Source organism: Ranitomeya imitator, chromosome 6 (assembly GCF_032444005.1).
Source record: "Ranitomeya imitator isolate aRanImi1 chromosome 6, aRanImi1.pri, whole genome shotgun sequence".
Classification (NCBI taxonomy): Eukaryota; Metazoa; Chordata; class Amphibia; order Anura; family Dendrobatidae; genus Ranitomeya; species Ranitomeya imitator.
Window position 1 is genome coordinate 23493370 of NC_091287.1, and position 19844 is coordinate 23513213.

General features: G+C 43.3%; 1 long non-coding RNA gene across 1 annotated transcript; it reads right to left on the minus strand.

Annotated features, from left to right (window-relative positions):
* Positions 1-2717: 2717 nt before the first annotated feature.
* Positions 2718-19275, minus strand: LOC138643544 (uncharacterized). Its single transcript, XR_011314175.1, has 3 exons — positions 19166-19275; positions 18233-18500; positions 2718-2773 (listed from the first exon to the last, which is right to left on the minus strand). It is a non-coding gene; the product is annotated as an uncharacterized lncRNA (long non-coding RNA).
* Between the last annotated feature and the right edge of the window lie 569 nt (positions 19276-19844).

The following is a 19844-nucleotide window of genomic DNA, read 5'->3' on the forward strand; positions in this document are numbered from 1 at the left end:
ATAGTGTATAATGACCGCACATGATGCTCCATACTGTATAATGACCGCACATGATGCTCCATACTGTATAATGACCACACATGATTCTCCATACTGTATAATGACCGCACATGATGCTCAATAATACTGTATAATGACCGCACATGATGCTCCATACTGTATAATGGCCACACATGATGCTCCTTACTGTATATTGGCCGCCCATGATAATGGCCACACATAGCTACTCCTACACACGCGGCTGCGCTCCGTAAACTTTGCATACACGGCTCCGCTCCGTACACACGGCTCCACTCCATACATCTCATACACACACGGCTCCGCTCCGTACACATTCAGCTCCGCTCCATACACCTCATACACGGCTCTGCTCCATACACCTCATACACGGCTCCGCTCCATACACCTCATACACGGCTCTGCTCCATACACCTCATACACGGCTCCGCTCCATACACCTCATACACACACGGCTCCGCTCCATACATCTCGTACACATGGCACTACTCCGTACACCTCATACACACACCGCTCCGCTCCATACACATTGCACACACTGCTCCGTATACCTTGCACACACACAGCTCCACTGCGTACACCTCATACACATACGGCTCCGCTCCATACATCTCGTACACACATGGCACTACTCCGTACACCTCATAGACACGTGGCTGTGCTCCGTACACCTCATACACACGCGGCTGTGCTCCGTACACCTCGTACACACGCGGCAGTGCTCCGTACACACGGCTCCGCTCCGTACACCTCGTACACACGCGACTGTGCTCCGTACACCTCGTACACATGGCTCCGTACACCTCTTACACACGACTCCGCTCCGTACACCTTGTACACATGCGGCTGTGCTCCGTACACCTTGTACACATGGCTCCGTACACCTCTTACACACAACTCCGCTCCGTACACCTCGTACACACGCGGCTGCGCTCCGTACACCTCGTACACACGCGGCTGTGCTCCGTACACCTCGTACACACGCGGCTGTGCTCCGTACACCTCGTACACACGACTCCACTCCGTACACCTTTCACATGCTGCTCCGCTCCGTACACCTCATACACACGCGGCTGTGCTCCGTACACCTCGTACACACGCGGCAGTGCTCCGTTCACCTCGTACACACGGCTCCGCTCCGTACACCTCGTACACACGCGGCTGTGCTCCGTACACCTCGTACACATGCGGCTCTGCTCTGTACACCTCGTACACACGCGGCTGTGCTCCGTACACCTCGTACACATGGCTCCGTACACCTCTTACACACGACTCCGCTCCGTACACCTTGTACACATGCGGCAGTGCTCCGTACACCTCTTACACACGACTCCGCTCCGTACACCTCGTACGCACGCGGCTGCGCTCCGTACACCTCGTACACACGTGGCTGTGCTCCGTACACCTCGTACACACGTGGCTGTGCTCCGTACACCTCGTACACAAGACACGCGGCTGTGCTCCGTACACCTTGTACACATGACTCCGCTCCGTACACCTCATACACACGTGGCTGTGCTCCGTACACCTCGTACACACGCGGCAGTGCTCCGTACACCTCGTACACACGGCTCCGCTCTGTACACCTCGTACACACGCGGCTGTGCTCCGTACACCTCGTACACATGCGGCTCTGTACACCTCGTACACACGCGGCTGTGCTCCGTACACCTCGTACACATGGCTCCGTACACCTCTTACACACGACTCCGCTCCGTACACCTTGTACACATGCGGCAGTGCTCCGTACACCTCGTACACATGGCTCCGTACACCTCTTACACACGACTCCGCTCCGTACACCTCGTACGCACGCGGCTGCGCTCCGTACACCTCGTACACACGCGGCTGTGCTCCGTACACCTCGTACACAAGACACGCGGCTGTGCTCCGTACACCTTGTACACACGACTCCGCTCCGTACACCTCATACACACGCTGCTCTGCTCCGTACACCTCGTACACACGCTGCTCTGCTCCGTACACCTCGTACACACGGCTCCGCTCTGTACACCTCGTACACACGCGGCTGGGCTCCGTACACCTCGTACACACGCGGCTGTGCTCCGTACACCTCATACACACGCTGCTCTGCTCCGTACACCTCGTACACACGCGGCTGCGCTCCGTACACCTCATGCACACGGCTCCGTACACATCGTACACACGACTCCGCTCCATAGACCTTTCACACGCTGCTCTGATCCATACACCTCGTACACACACGGCTCTGCTACATCCACCCTGTAAACACCTCCTGACCTCACACATACGCTGCCTTACCCTCCTCCGGCGCCATGGCAACCAGCAAAGTCCTGTACACGGAGGTCCTCCTCCCGATCATGTGACCCCTGACTCCTCCCATCCTGTGACCTCATCACAGGTCCTGTGCACAGAGCAGCCATTATGTGGTGTGCTGCTGTGCAGGCCTGGTGCAGGGACTCGGAGCTCTCAGCTGACCGGCTGATACACGCACCTCCCAACCATTGCGGGCCCCCTCTCTCTGCCCACCGGGTCCGGGGGCACACAAATGCCGGCGGGCATTCAGACAATTAGTGGAGGGTCAATCTGTGCGGTAGCCCAGGGCCCCCCCAGACCACTGGGCCCTGGGCTACCGCCCATATTGACCCTCTGATAATCCGCCCCTGGTTACCATCCTTTATCTAATTTTCTTTATATGTGTGTTTTTTTGTACCAACCTGCGCCCGTCTTCTCCTTGTCCGTGTTCTTGGTAGATGAGAAGACTTGGCATCGGCTGAAAAGGTAGACTATAAAAGTTGTGTCTCATGCAGTAAATTTTAAAAAAACTGACCGTCACATCCAAACATAGATTAAGTGTGAACAGATGCTGAACCTAGAGTCACCAACTCATATACAATCAAATAAATTTGTATTCATTAGCTTTCTGACTGAGCACTTCGCCTCATAGCGACAGGCGTTTTTAATCAAGGCAGGATCCTACCCCTCCACAGAGATATAGATTTTAGTCTAAGAGAGGATTCACAGGTTCACGAGGATTGGCATTGTTAGGTCCTGGTAAACGAGAAATGCCTTATCGTGGCTACCAGGTACACATGAATTGGCCAATTTATGCGCTAAATTTTCATATTTCTAGTGTAGTAATGCAATTCAATTTTCATATGACATGTTTGCAAGTTTTGGCGCTACAGAGTGCTGCCTTATTTATTTGAGTGTCTCATGCAGTAGACCGGGATCAGGCCTCTGATCATTGATCTGTCACCGATGACTTTTCTCTCACGTACGTTTGTAGAACGCAATCCCATAATCCCGTATCCCATAATCCAAAAAGTCCAGTAGCATTTTACTTTGTGACTTACTATTCTTTAATCGTCTTATTACCCAGAGATTTTAACAATTTGGCAATTTTTATTTTTTAGTTTAGTTTTTTAGTTTCTAGTTGATGACCTAAAAGTAGAATGTAAGTAATTTAAATCATCCAGAATAATAAATTATAAAATATATATATAAGACTTTGATCGGAAGACCTGCGGCCATTCTGAGCATCACGGTCTGTCTTCAGATGTTTGACTCCTGCCAAACATACACCATGTGTTTTATCAGTGGCTCGGCGAGGTGAACGACGCAATCACGAACTGGTGTTTTTCTCCGTCATCGTCTGAGGGTCAAGGCACATTCACCTAAAAATGAGGCATATTGTGATATCTATCGCCGTTCCATAATGGATTTCTCATATTTTCCTCGCGGGCTTACATCAACCAACTTGCACTTGTAAAATGTCCACTGATCGGCTACTTTTTTTTGGGGTAATTTAATAGACTGTTTAGAAAAACAATGACAGTCTATGTGCACGAGTATCGGCCAACACTTTTCCCAGTAACTGTACAAGGTATGTTCAGTGTTAAATCTAATGAAAATCGAAGAAAGTTCTTTACTTTAACTATCAATCTACTAATTTCAAAAACTTCAACAAACTTTTTACAAGTGAACGAAAAGTAAAAATAACAGTCGCGGAGAGAATCCCCCCACGTAGACCGACCATGTGGTTACTGAGATGATTATTGCAGTGCTCAGACTTCTAGGTGGTAGGATGGTGCAGTTCTATTTTGGAGGGTGGGGGTTCTCCTATACATTGCACCCTCTTTACTTTCCCCTCTCCCCTTAGGCTTTGTTTTGACACAATGGCCCAGGAGTAGAGGAGCTTCACCCATGTGCTCTGCAGTCCTTGTGACAGACAGCGCTTTACATCACTACTCTGCACAAATGAGTTTATTAAACATCACAAGGTCAAAAACTCCTCATCCCATTGGTCACGTAGAGCGCGGCGTCCCGTAGACGGCACGACGGGAGGTGTTTGAGCTCGTTTGTGGCCCGGGGTTGTTTTTGTATTGTGTTCTAAGGTCACGAGGAGCAAAGTTAGGCACGTTGTTACTTTTAATATATTTATGTATTTTTTTTCTATGTTTTTTTGGAAGCTATGCCAAATTCGTGTGCTGCAAATAATCCAAAAATGGGCACTTTCTGGAACAAGTAGGAGCAGTCTTTAATAGCAGCAAATAAGGAATAAATTAAGTGATGATTTAGTATGTAGACCTGTTTTCTTTTCTGACCGGTCAATGGAGAAGGGATGTTCTTCACCCTGTGAGTGGACAGGACAGGCGGAAATTTTAATTGACATGAACACAATATAAGGCTATGTTTACACTGAGGAATTTTTGGAGCGTAAACTCTCAAATCCTCCTTCAAAAACTACTTTGAAAACTCTTCCAATTCATTACTACGGCAAATCCATTATGTTGTTTATATGAATGGTTTTTATTTTAGCCTGTTTTGAAATACTCCTGGGGGAGGACAAATTTCTTTGAAGCTGATCCTGATGGAAACTTCTCCAAACCTAGGCATTATCCACTCAAAAGGCTGCAAAAATTACGCTGTCGTAAAAGAAAATTTCTGAAACCACATCAAGAAAAGAAAAAGTCCTCTAAAATGTCACCCAAAAAAAAGGTTTCCTGAAGAGCTTTTTGCATGAATACGTACGTTTTTTTGAACTTCCGAAAAATAAATGAGTGTGAACACGGCCTAAGGTGCCCCAAACGCTGCATCGCCCCTCCTGTGTATTTGACACTTTATTTTTAGCTGAGATACTCAGAATATAGGGAGGGAGCTGCTGTCCTGTGCGGCTAATGATGGGACAAAAGGAAAACAGATTTGCAGCAGATGGGATGTAGCAAGTAAATCCCTAGGGAGGGACCCACTGCACCGATCTCAAAATTGACTGCCAAAGACAATCTTCTGTAGATCTTTACACCGAGGCTTACACTGATTAAAGAAAAGTATCAGGAGCGGCTGAGGGACCACGTCACATATTTGCTGCAATGGATGAGGATGAGACAAGGCAGCTCTCGCCACCTGCCCTATTATGTATGTGGGCGCCTTTATATAGTGTTCAGGGGTCAATTAACATTTCCCTTTGTGCCATCAGCTCGAGGGGCAAAGACCGCTGTAAGGGAAAAAAGTAAAAAAATCTCTTATTCAAGGTTTATTTGGGAGTAACGACCCATGAGGTTGCAACGGACTTGGCAGGACAAACTAAGGGACGGGACGTTATTGTAGCCAGCGTTGGCAACAGCTGAATTGGTGTTATCCGAGACGATCCAGACAGATAGCACATTTTTGGTGAGAATCTTAGCACCAGGACTGTGGAGTCAGTAAGCCGAGCCTCCGACTCCACAGCCCTGCATAGCACGAAGTGTAACTGCAAAAAACCTTGTTGCTTAGGTGAGGAGTGATAGGGAACGGCGGTCCTTCTAAGACTACCTGGTTAGCTGTGAATTGGATGGGGAAGATGCACATAGATGAATACCTTCTAGGGACCATGCAAGAATGCAAGAGGTGGCCTGGCAGAAAGGTAAAGGGAAACAACCTGCACAAGGATCAAGGACCATCCGCCAGTGAGATCAACATTGTCTTGAAATGGATAACACCGCAAACCTGGCAATGGATAATTTGGCCAATATCTGTTATAAATAACATCAGTCTGTGCTAAAACCTTCTGATCACGTTGCGTTTTTATCTTTATTATTATTATTTATTGTTATAGCGCCATTTATTCCATGGCGCTTTACATGTGAGGAGGGGTATACATAATAAAAACAAGTACAATAATCTTGAACAATACAAGTCACTGCTGGTACAGGAGGAGAGAGGACCCTGCCCGCGAAGGCTCACAATCTACAAGGGATGGGTGAGAATACAGTAGGTGAGGGTAGAGCTGGCCGTGCAGTGGTTTGGTCGATCGGTGGTTACTGCAGGTTGTAGGCTTGTCGGAAGAGGTGGGTCTTCAGGTTCTTTTTGAAGGTTTCGATGGTAGGCGAGAGTCTGATGTGTTGTGGTAGAGGGTTCCAGAGTAGGGGTGATGCGCGAGAGAAATCTTGTATACGATTGTGGGAAGAGGAGATAAGAGGGGAGTAGAGAAGGAGATCTTGTGAGGATCGGAGGTTGCATGAAAGTATCAGGAGACAAGGTCACATATGTATGGAGGAGACAGGTTGTGGATGGCTTTGTACGTCATGGTTAGGGTTTTGTAGTGGAGTCTCTGGGTAATGGGAAGCCAGTGAAGGGATTGACAGAGGGGAGAGGCCGGGGAATAGCGGGGGGACAGGTGGATTAGTCGGGCAGCAGAGTTTAGAATAGATTGGAGGGGTGCGAGAGTGATAGAGGGGAGGCCACAGAGCAGGAGGTTACAGTAGTCAAGGTGGGAGATGATGAGGGCATGGACTAGGGTTTTTGCAGATTCTTGGTTTAGGAATGTACGGATCCGTGAAATATTTTTGAGTTGAAGGCGGCAGGAAGTGGAAAGGGTTTGGATATGCAGTTTGAAGGAGAGATCAGCGTCAAGGATTACCCCGAGGCAGCGAGCTTGTGGGACTGGGGAGAGTGGGCAGCCATTTCCTGTAATGGATAGGTTCGTTGGGGGGTCACGTGAGATGGGGGAAAGATGATGAATTCTGTTTTGTCCATGTTAAGTTTTAGAAATCTAGCGGAGAAGAAGGATGAAATAGTGGACAGACATTGAGGGATTCTGGTTAGAAGGGAGGTGATATCTGGTCCAGAGATGTAAATCTGTGTGTCGTCAGCATCAGCGTAGAGGTGATACTGAAAGCCATGATATTCTATGAGCTGTCCCAGGCCAAAAGTGTAAATGGAGAAGAGCAGGGGCCCTAGAACTGCACTTGCTTCTCCAGGCAAAACCTGCTCTCTTGGCAGTAAAGAAGCTGCTTAAAAACGCAAGTTTAGCTACATTTTTGCAGCATTTTTTGCTGCTTTTCTCAGGTACACACTGATACAGTTAAAGGGAACCTGTCACCTCAAATTGGCGGGATATTTAAATGAGTTTTTACCGGCCCGATGGGTGGCGTTTCCTCTTCATCGCCCATCGGACCAGTAAAAACTCATTTAAATATCCCACCAATTTGAGGTGACAGGTTCCCTTTAAGTATCTTGCACCAAAAATGCAGCAAAGCCTGATACCTGCATTTTGGCACTTACTATACTCATTGTTTTCTATGGGTGAAAAACACTGAAAGAAGTGACATCCTGCAGTTTTACAATTCAGTCAGGATAAAAAACAACGTGTGCATGAAATCTCTGAAATCTCATAGCTTTTGCTGGTGCTGTAAAAAAACAGTTTTTCATTTGCATTAAAAAAAAAACGCAGCGTGTGAACATAGCCTAAAATTTGACCCTGTTTTTGTTATGTATTGGCCAAGAATTTCACGTAAGTTGTTCATTCTACAAAGTGGTAAGGACGGACTCCCCATTCACTTAAAGGGGTTGGCCCACGGGAATGAAAAATACTCTTTATGGACACATGAATAGGTCGGTCAGCTGATTTCAGCAGGGGAATATTCGGGTGACTACACACTGTCCCTGCAGCTGCTCCACAATGGAGTGTATGTGCTTTGATAAACCAATTTTCTTTTCTTTTGGTTGATCTCTTTGCCGCTGAAAAATCCGTTGAGTGTTTCCAGTTGAAACTTCTTCATGAAAAGCTCAGTTTTTGAGGAGTTTTCTTAAAAGTTTTTCTTTCCCTGAAGCGCTCTTGCAGACCCTTTTAATTAGACAGAGCCAAGTTTGGAGAAGTTAATTTCAGGATCTGTTTCAAAGAAGTAACATCATGCACTTCTGATAAATGCCTGGAAAAGAGAAGCTTTTTCAGAAAAAAAAAACCCGAACAGAAAAATTGATTTCCCATAGAAATAAATAGGAATTGTTTTTTGAAGCAGATTTTGATTTTAAAGCGTATCAGTGCGCAAAACAAACAAAAAAAGCTATAAAACCCCCCTGTAAACGTAGCCTTCAGGTTGCCTTATGGTACGGCAATGGCATCATTTAAAATGACAAATCGCTGATCGATTTCTACCGGGATCTCAGGTCACATCTTGGCTTCTAATTCATGGGATGTAGATCTTTTGCTTCACATGAAGTTCCAATCACTGTAGCTTACAACGACAAAAACAAAAAATCCAGTAAGGCACCAAAAATGTCCATTTCAGTTGGGGTTTGTCCATGATGGAATAAATCTTTAAAAGTTTGTTCTCAAATGTTAGAAAAAAAAATGTGGGTTATGGTAAAAATATGTAAAGTGCACATTTACGGTAAGTTTTCTGTGCAATCAAACCTCAAAGGTAAGAGAAACATCTGCCTATGGACCTGCCCAGTATCTTCCACTAAAGTGATCCAACCAGATGGACCGCCTGTGATGGATGAAACCTCTTTTGATATCCTCTTTTGTATCGTAAAAAAAACCATACCTTTTATATAGATACCACTTATGTTTTGGAGACTGATGACACCATAAATGAGCAGATGCCTCCACAACATTTATATTGCCTATTATTAGGTTCTTTCCAAATGGGAAAAAAAAACATCAAAAGTGTCATTGTATAGATATTTTTGAACAATACATTGTAGGTTTTTCAACATTCTGTTCATTCAAAAATTCAGTTTCCAAAGTTTTTTTTTAGGAATTTTTTTTGGAGCTAGTTTATTCCAAAAATGTCTGAAACAAAACAAGTAAAAATCACTTGAAAGATTGTTTCTCTTCATTCTGTTGTAAAGCCACTTTGCTGTTGATATGGTAATTCTTTTTTCCCTTCACCCAAGCCTGTTTTCACTTTCATGACCAGGACAAAATTTACTATTCTGACCAGTGTCGCCTTAAAATGTGGTAATAGCTCTGAAGTTCTTCAACAGATCCCGGTGATTTTGAGATTTTTTTTCGTGACGTATTGTACTTTATGATAGTATTAAATTTGTTCTGTATGAATCGCATTTATTTGTAAAAAGATCAGAAGTCTGGCAAAAGTGTTGCAATTTTCAAATTTTTTCATTTTTATGCCCTTAAACCAGGGAGTTATGTCACACAAAATAGTGAATAAATAACATTTCCCACGTGTCTGCTTTACATCTGCATCTTTATAGAAACATTTTTTTTTTTTGTTAGGAAGTTAGAAGGGTTAAATGTTAAATAGCAATTTTTCATTTTCCCAATAAAATTTACAAAACCATTTTTTTGAGAGACCACATCAAATTTGAAGCAACGTTGAGGGGCTTGTATGACAGAAAATGTCCCAAGGTGACACCATTCTAAAAACTGCACCCCTGAAAGTGCTGAAAACCACATTGAAGATGTTTATTAACTCTTCAGGTGCCTCACAGGAAAAAAAAATACATTTTTTAAAAGTTAACGTTTAAGTTTTTTGCACAAAAATGTTACTTTAGTCCCAATTTTTTTGTTTTCACGAAGGCAAGAGGAGAAAATGGACCCTAAGAATTGTTGTGCAATTTCTCCTGAGTATGCCGATACTCCATATGTGGGGAAAAACTACTGATTGAGCGCACGGCAGGGCTCAGAAGGAAGGGAGCACCATTTGATTTTTTGAATGCAAAATGACCTGGAAATGATAGCGGACGCCATGTTACATTTGCAGAGCTCCTGATGGGCCTAAACAGTGAAAACCCCCAGAAAAAGTGACCCAATTTTCAAAACTAGATCCCCTCAAGGAATTTATCTAGATGTGTGGTGAGCACCTTGAACCCCCAAGGGCTTCACAGAAGTTTATCACATACAGCCATGAAAACAAAAAATTACATTTTGCTCAGAAAAATGTTTTAGCCCCATTTTTTTTTATTTTTGCGAGGGTAATGGGAGAAAATGGACCCCAAGATTTATCTTACAATTTCTCCTGAGTATGCTGATACACTATATGTGGGGTGAAAACTACTGTTTGGATGCACGGCAGGGCTTGAAAAGTAAAGTGACATTTGGAATGCAGACTGTGATGGAATGGTCTGGAGGGTGTTATGTCGCATTTGAAGATACCCTGATGTGCCTAAATAGTGGAGCTGTGGAGACTCCCCATAAGTGACCCTATATTGGAATTGATCTAGTGTGTTCCTGATATGTGAATTTTATAATGTGGCATACGTAAGTTGTGTAGAGTGCATCAGGTTGGCATGTTCACCTGGGAATTGTTGTTCGGGTATGATATGGGCAGCTTCAGTTCTAGAAGTACTGTGGCCTGCTCCTTCCAGAGTTCAAAATATTAGAGCATTGACTTTCTCCTGGAACTAAAAGAATGGCGGCCTGGCCTGCACATCGTGAAAGCAAGAAAGACTTATACAATGCCATCTGCACTGCATGCACAGCTAGCTTCTTGTACCACACCTTAGTTTTCCAAATAGTGGTGGACGACTTAATCAGCGATATCAACTTTCCCCCCATATTTTTATTGTACCCCAGGACACAGTCTGGTTTGTGGACCTGTGTAGAGGTACCTCGTATAGCGGTGGGGGTGCTGCCATCACCATGTAACCATGTATGGTGGTCAAGAAAAGGACATCCCTCTTGTACTTGACCAACGGCATGTTGTTGCTACATTGGGTTCTGCTCTCACCTTTTCTGAACAGCTGCCCAATTAGTGACCTAGGGAGGCCTCTCTGATTTTTGCAAATAGTATGGCTGTGATAGTTCGCCCTGAGAGGGACTTTATCTACGTAGAGGTGATAACCTTGATCCAGCAGTGGGTTCACCAAATCCCGCACCATTTTCCCACTCACTCTGAGGACAGGGGGGCATTTAGGGTGTTGAATCTGGGTGTCCTTTCCATAAACCCTAGATCTGTGGATGTACCCTAAAGTGCTTTCGCACAGTCTGCACAGCTTAATTCTGTACCTAGCCCCCTTACTGGGCAGGCATTGTCAGAATTTGAGCCCCCCCATCCCTTGAAATGGATTAGAGACTCATCCACGCAGATTTTCATTTCGGGAACACACACTTCAGCTAACTTGTTGCTGAAGTTATCGGTGACCGACCGAACTTTGAAAAATCGGGCAAAGTTGGGGTCATCTCGGGGAGAATACCGTGCATTATTGTTGTAATGAAAAAGTTTGTAGATGACCTCAAAGCATTTACTGATCATAGCCATGCAGAACAGTGGAGTGTTGTATAAAACATGAACACTCCAATGAAGTTGTGTCTTCTTCACTATTCCCATGTGAAGGAATAAGACCCCAAAACTTTATTATTTTTACTGCATCTATGGGAATCCAGTTATAAAATTATAAAGTGGTGTTTTCGGTGAAAATTTGCCAGGCATGCAAATTTGTCTCTGGCTGCCATGAGGTTCAGAAAATCTTTGAGAAAAAGACTTTGAAAAAGTTGATTTCTGTGAGGCCGGTGGTGTCAAATTGGATTCCTGTTTGCGGCACAAAACCAGGAATCTTTTGGCTCATAATCTTCGGGAGGCGAGGTCCATAGGGGTCACAAACGGTGGGCACCAGCTCATTTGCTATCCTGGGATGTCTGCTTGGTGGTTCAGTATCACTTGAGGAAAAGGAGGAGGAAAAATAAAGGAAAATGGCATCCTCTCCCTCACTATCCCTGTCGTAGGCAAGAAAAGCGTATCCCTCCTCAGCTGGATACCGTGATTGGGACGAGCGGGACATTTATTTGTGTGTGTATGTAAAATAACCAAATTTAATTCAGGTGTGTGTGTGTGTTTAGTGTAAACTTTTTTATTTATTAGAATAGAAAAAGCAGAAAAAAAGAATCTAGAAAGAAAAAGCTAAAAATAAAATAAAGATATCAGTAAAATAAAATCTGACACTAAAACTGACTAAAGTAAAAAAAAAATACTGTAGTAGACGCCGATTACTACGGCATATTTTTACTGTCCCTAATATAGCCTTATCAACTAATTCATATTTTTTTTAATTCTTTTTTTTTAATACTTTTACTGACACTAATCTTGACTGTATTCAGTAAAAATATACTGTAGTAGACACTGATTACTGTCACTAATCTAGCCCTATAAACTAATCCAATTATTTTTTTTTATTGTTTTGTTTTCCTTTTTTGTGGAAAAAAAGACTCAAACAACCAGATGCTGATCAGTGATGTGTATCACTGATCTTCGCTCTGCAGCGAAGATCAGTGATACACATCAAAATCCTGCCCAAAGGCAGGTACGTATGCTCATCAGTGATGTGCATCACTAATCAGTGCTCAGCGGTTGCAGAACCCATAAAAAAAGCTGCCAAAAAGTAAGCGATCAAGTACTAACCGGCGCTCGGCGGCAGAAGTGATGGGGAAGTGGTTAGGGAGAGTGGGCAAGAGAGGGATTGGGGTGCATTAGGGAAGAATGGAACAGGACCAGATCAGTAACGTCTTTGTGTCATGATACAGTTATCCCATCAAGGCCTGTTATTACTCTGTACGCTTCATCACCTTGATACCTTCTAGTGTATAATTGTGACTATCTGTGACCTAGTGTGAAGGTCTCACTGGTTTGCAGCTCATTTTACTCAAGACGCATTATCTGCTGACTCCAGCTTCATTTAAGGACACCTATGGTTAAGACGATATGCAACATAAGTACATTTCCCAGGATTCTAGCGCCAATCAGTGCTGCGGCACTGTCACTGATGGAGTCCACTCCCAAATAGGCACTGTCGAATTACAGGGCTGCAGAAAAAAAAAAAGCAAAACGCTTCAATAACTCTTCAAAAAACTTCCCAAAGAAGGAGAATTTCCTGAAACAGATTACTCTTGAAAAACTCATCATTTTTAAATACCTCTAAAAACTGCATCTTTACATTAGTTTTAATGGTCAAAAAAAATAAAAAAAAACTTTTAGTTTTGAGAAGAGATGTGTAAGAAGGAACATAATTCACAAGTACAGAAATAACCCATAGAAATAGTAAAGCGTTCTTTACCATAAGAACTAATAATCTATGGATTCGTCTACCTCAGAAACTGGAACTGCCGATTGTTTGCTTAAAAAAGAAAAAGTCTTACTTTTTTTTAGAACAAAATAACAAACTATCATGTAAATGTTTAGTCCAGAAGATTGACAATTGGGATCAGGAGACAAAAATTAGCTCTTCTGGTGTAGATCATAGCATGCATTGTATTTATACATATAGCCCTTCCTTTTACCCTTTCCCATTGCTTGGTTGACCTTTTATCTTTCTTCAACCGTATTAACTATGTAAATGTCATCATGGAGGTTCATTTCCTTACAAATAAGTTTTACACTCCTCTCTATATCTCGAGATAATCCAGATGGTCAAAAATAGTGATCTCTGGCCAATTAGTAGAAAAAATATACCCTGGGGTGTTGTTTAACCCCATGGCGGTTTCCTAACAGCACTTAAAATTAAATGGATATTTTAAATTTACTATAATTTTAAGCAATGTGGCACAAACATTTTAATTGTTTACTTTTGCTCTGGAATTATCTTGTGGATTAAAAACGTATGCAGCACTTTAAGAACACTTGAGGTGATGACCAATATATCTTCCATCAGGCAACAACTGTAATTAGTGACTTCAACTGGTCTGTGTTATGGAATGAGAATTAAAACTTTTAAATCTGATTTTATGGGGTTTTCTATTCTCCAAGCGCTATACGGCTCCCTTAAGAATGGATGCTGCACTTAGTTTCCTATTTTCCCTCTCACATGCACTTTCCATCCAATGAAAAATATCTTATTAGGCAGTGACATAGAGTGGGGAGGAAGAGAGGGCTTCTTCTAAATGAATCTTCAGGATATTTTCTGGCAATCTAGATACAAACAGGACTAATCATATTTCCATGATGGCAATCTATATACATAAAGCTATATTTAATAAGCGTGCAGTAAATTATAGGTGACCTCCTGCACGTGGGTGCATTTATTTATTTTATTGTATTCAAAAATAGCAGCAGCAAAGGAAACTGATTAGCTTCTTCCTTGCATAATGTAATCAGTATAAGACTCTATTTCTCCCCAGAGCAAACAATTGACACCAGGAATCTGCTCAGATCCTCTGATGTGGATACAGTTTGTTGGAAAATGTTACTTTCAATCATCAAATCTTCTGTTCCGTTCTATACTTATTTCCAGCGCCTTCAATTACTATTCTGTGTTTTCGTCAGGGCTGTGGAGTCAGTAAGCCAAAGCTCCCCCCACTCCTCAATTTTCCTGACTCCCGACTCGGACTCCACCGCTCTTCCTCACTACTGAGCATATACATAAGGTGCAAAATAGATTCATCCCAACTAAAAGCCGAGATCATTAGATCAGGAACAGAACAGACATTTATAGGACATTTCATAACTTTACAGCACATTCTGTATTGTACTGCTGACCTCAGTTTATTATATATTTTCGGAGTCGGTCCATTTTACACAGACTCCACCAAAATGGAAACCGACTCCCCAACTCTGACTCCTGAGCCCTGGTTTCGATCTAACCTTTACTTGAAAGAGACAGTTACAAAAGTTTACAGAATGCGCATATTGCAGAATAATAGCCAAATGTATACTGAAAAAAACTCTCAATGAAAAGCCCGAGGTCACAATGTAAGGGGAAACCAAAATGTTGTGTAAACAGACCAATAGACAACAGATTAGGATTCTTGTACAGGGAGCAGTATTATAGTAGTTATATTCTTGTACATAGGGGCAGTATTATAGTAGTTATATTCTTATACATAGGAGCAATATTATAGTAGTTATATTCTTGTACATAGGGGCAGTATTATAGTAGTTATATTCTTGTACATAGGAGCAGTATTATAGTAGTTATATTCTTGTACATAGGGGCAGTATTATAGTAGTTATATTCTTGTACATAGGGGCAGTATTATAGTAGTTATATTCTTATACATAGGAGCAATATTATAGTAGTTATATTCTTGTACATAGGGGCAGTATTATAGTAGTTATATTCTTGTACATAGGGGCAGTATTATAGTAGTTATATTCTTGTACATAGGGGCAGTATTATAATAGTTATATTCTTGTACATAGGAGCAGTATTATAGTAGTTATATTCTTGTACATAGGGGCAGTATTATAGTAATATTCTTGTACATAAGGAGCAGTATTATAATAGTTATATTCTTGTGCATAGATATCAGTATTTTAGTAGTTATATACTTGGACAGTATTGATGGTTATGTTTTTCGGCTAGTATAATTTTTTTTAGCTCTTTTTATAACTGTTCACCAAACCCCTATAGACACAATATGACTGGGGAGGTTGATATTAGTCATGAGGGAATGTGCTTGGATGACGTATTATCATGCTCGGGTGTCATACTAGTATCTTTGGCGTGCTCGAATAATATGTTCGAGTATCCTCAGCTACATGCTTTGTGGCTGTTAGACAGCTGCAACACATGTGGGGACTGTGTAACAGCCGTGAGACATGCAGCTGCAGGGACTGGAACATACTATCCGAGCACGCCCAAGAACACCCGATCATGATAACCGTTATCCGAGCACGTTCGCTCATCACTATTTGACACACAGCCATCATAGATGTGCCATAGTTGTGTCTGCGGTAACTCATCTTCATGAATATGTTTCCCTCTGTGAAGGGTCAGGATGGACAGGTCACTCGGCGTTTCCTGCTTTTGAAGCTGGAATATCAGCATTTACAGGAATGTTTGTGTTTTTTGACCCTTTTTGCTTCATGCAAAATTTCCTTCCATCAGTCTCTCACCCTTCTCTTCAGCTGACCAGGCAGGGAGCAGGGGAGGACAATAACACTCAGGACCCCACTGAACAGATTATCCTGCCCCCTGGGGACAGTGATTTACACCAGATACTGGCGACAAATGCTGCCATTATCACATGGCTGCCAGATCTGGAAAGAAAGAGGATTTCAAAGCTTTGACCAATGCAAATACTTAATCAGGGCTGCAGGGGTAATTAGAATTTTCCTAAGACAATGGTGTTGTGTTATTTCAAGAGTTTTTTTTTTTTCTGTAATTCCTAGTATTGCATAACGGGCCGATGTCAGCGTTCAGCTCCTGTAATAACCCTACATGCTCAGGAATTAAACGGTTATATAAGGCTACGTTCACATTAGCGTTGCGCGCCGGTGCGTCGGCGACGCAACGGCGACGCAACGCGCGACGCACCAAAAACGCGCGCAAAAACGCTGCGTTTTGCGACGCGTGCGTCGTTTTTTGACGAAAATCGGACGCACGAAAAATGCAACTTGTTGCATTTTCGTGCGTCCGACGCTAGCGTCGAAAACGACGCACATGTCGAAAAACGCTAACAAAAAAACGCACGCGTCCCCTATGTTAAACATAGGGGCGCGTCGCCGCTGCGTCGCCGACGCAACAGCGACGCACATTAGCGTAACGCTAATGTGAACGTAGCCTAACGTCTTCTTGTAGGTATTTATAGATTCCGCTACACGGAGGTAAACGCTACTACTTACTGCTAATTAATTAGTAAGTGGCCTCACAATTCATCACTTAGTCATACAATTGTGTATAACATTTTTGATAACAGATAAATCAAATTTATAAAGATAAAGAAAAGTCTGAGCGTTTTTTATTTATATAGTGTATGGGAGAACCCTGAAGAAGCTCTGTGCGAAACCGCTGGAAATTCTCCAAAAAAAAGGCTGAAACGTCCCATGTTGGCATAGTAGATACTTTGTTATTTTCTCTGGACCTGATCGTTGGTAATGCTGCTGTTTTATGGGCTGTATTGTAAAGGTTTTTTGGTAAGAAACGTGGAGGCCTGCACCCAACATCTATAGGGACCGGAGCTGCTTTTACTTTCCGTCTATTTATCTAACATCTTTCTGTCTGGTATCTGTAGTGTTACATTGTGTTCTTCTGTCCTCATGTTATTAGGTGATTTGTTACCATTGTGTTATTGTCTCATCATGACTGTATAATTGTAGAAGAGAAAAAAGACGTGCACTCTCGCTAGTGGTGGTGCAGACTGAACACGGAGAATTCCCCAGAATATAGTCTCAAGCAAATAATGTATAATTGTGGCGTCATATGTAGCACGTGGGTGAATGTCAGTCTGCCATCCTGTGCACACAGGGCTAGCTGGGGGGTGATACTCCTGGTTTCTGCACAAAAGTTTCCTGTGTTCTAAAGGGCGCAGTCTTTCACATGAAAATTACTTTGAGTTTCTTTGCAATTAGCATCTCATTGCCTTTTAATTTCCTCCTGAGAATTGCTGGCAGGGTCATCTCCATAAGGGCAATGCTGTGCGCAGAATGTGGGTTGAATCTGGGGCAAACTGACCGATCTGTGGTCCTTCTGTTGGGAATAGGCCAATTGAAGATGAATCGTAGACATCTGCAAATTGTCTCTTCTGGGAGGAAGAGGACTAGAACTCTAGCGCCACCTATTGGAAGTAGCAATCCTAACATTCTATGTGGACCCTTTAAGGAGCCTTGTCACATGACTTAGGATAAGAGCCAACCCAGAATCTCAATTTGCAGACACCGTGTTTCGGGGATACTGCCCCTCATCAGTGCAACTACATCTGAACTACATGGAGAAACATATCAAATGCTCTCCAGCCTCCCAAATTTCTGCGCTGCAGTCCTAGGATCGACCGTTCAGTCCTCCGGCATGGTCGCACTGCTTTCCCGGATTGTGAGTTCTCCAGCGCTGCTTTATTAGGCAGCTTTGTCTCGGCAGCATCGGAGTAGTACAAGGACACTGAGTATGGCCGGCTCCAGAACTGCGGTGTCAATAATATAGCAAACATCTTCCAAGCCCGCCGCTCCTTAACCTCATACACCGACAACTCTTATAGACTGAATACCATATTTTTCAGATTTATAATATGCACTTTTATGATCCCCAAAATTAGGGAGAAAATGGGGGGTGCATCTTATAAAACGAACACTGTTCTTACCGAGGGGGTCTATGCTGCAGGCTCCGGAGCTGGGGGTATTGCAGCGGTGGTACGGTGGTCCTGTGCTGTGCGGTGGTCGTACAGTGGAAAACGGTGGTCTTGTGGTGATGGTGATACGGCGACCATCAATGGTGGTATGGTGGTCAGTGGTAGCCTTGCGGTGGAGGCATATGGCAGCCGCCATTCTTCTTCCGGGGTCTGGCTTCTCACTCGGTGCAGGCGCAGATGGAGGAAAGCCGAGATCTAAGGCTGTACAGGCACCTTTTCCCTAATAAAAAATGATTTTTTTTCTTTAGAAATGTAGAGTAGAAACCACATGCAAATCAGGAAGGAAGTGCACTGAGGGCGTGTCGGTGCACATAGAGGAGGCAGGGTTTGTCCGTGGACGCGCCCCCAGTGCACTTCTAGCCTAATTTGTATGTGGTTCCTACTCTACATTTCTCATGACTGGCACATCAGCTATGTAGAAATAAGGTATTCTTTGTATTGGGAGAATGGCCTTTATATAACCGCACTGCTACATCCATATATAATAATGTGCAGATAGGTTCTTCTTTTGCAAGAAATAAGTAGAGTGGTGCATTTGTTTGTTCGGTGTGTCACATTCATGCCAGAATTTGTTTACTTAGAACATTTTTTTTCCCCAAATATTGCAACTTATGTATAAACCAAAAGGTAGTAAAAAATGTCATATGTACAGTATTCCCTACTAAATCTAGACCTCCCAGCCCAATGGAGCGCCCAAACACCAGAAAATGCCCCCAAAACCCTTGAAAGTTACCCTCCACCTCGTAGCGGCCTCTTTCTAGGGCAGCACCGCTGAAGTTTGCTGTTCACATGGCCTTCCCTGCTTTCTCTGCGAATTTAAGAAAAGCCAAAAATCCGAGTGTCGTGGTAATAAAGACACTTTTTTGAAGACCCCGCCATTCTCACCTGCATCTCTATTGGAAGTTCATAAAATAGAAATTCGGAATCCATTAGAAAGAATGCAGAATTCTTGGAGAAGGTCCCGGTGGTGAGGTGTCGGGACGCCGTGCTCCCCTGTGACTGCTCCTTTCCCTTGCACCGTGATATTCAGGGACTGGTGACACATTAATTAGGAGCTTATTACGTGTTCACTGATCCCTTAATGGAACATGGTCGCGTTAACCTCACAAAGGAAGAAGCAGAATGTAGAAAGTGCCATCAAGCAGAGTGCGATGCTATTACAGGGGCTTTATCATTTTAGTGCAAAGGTCAAAAATAAGCAGTAAATGGAATCTGAGGATGTGAAGGCCACGTGTCCCTTCTCCTACGCGTCACCCTGTGGATGTGCTTCATCTAATTAGTTTCTAGAATAAGTAATTGAAGTAAGAATAAGCTTACCAGAAAGTCACTGTATATGGAGCCGACATCCATTACAGTGTAAGGAAGATTATCAGATAAACCTCCCCACCCCCACATAAGATCAGCAGCACACATTCCTGAATTTGGAATTAGCACCATATCCTTCTCTTTTTGGTATTTATAACACTTCCTTCTCTTGGCATCACCCCTTCTTCCTCTGGGATCCGGAGCACATCTTTCTTTTGGGAAGGACAACACATCTTCCATCTCTTTGGTTGGCTGCACA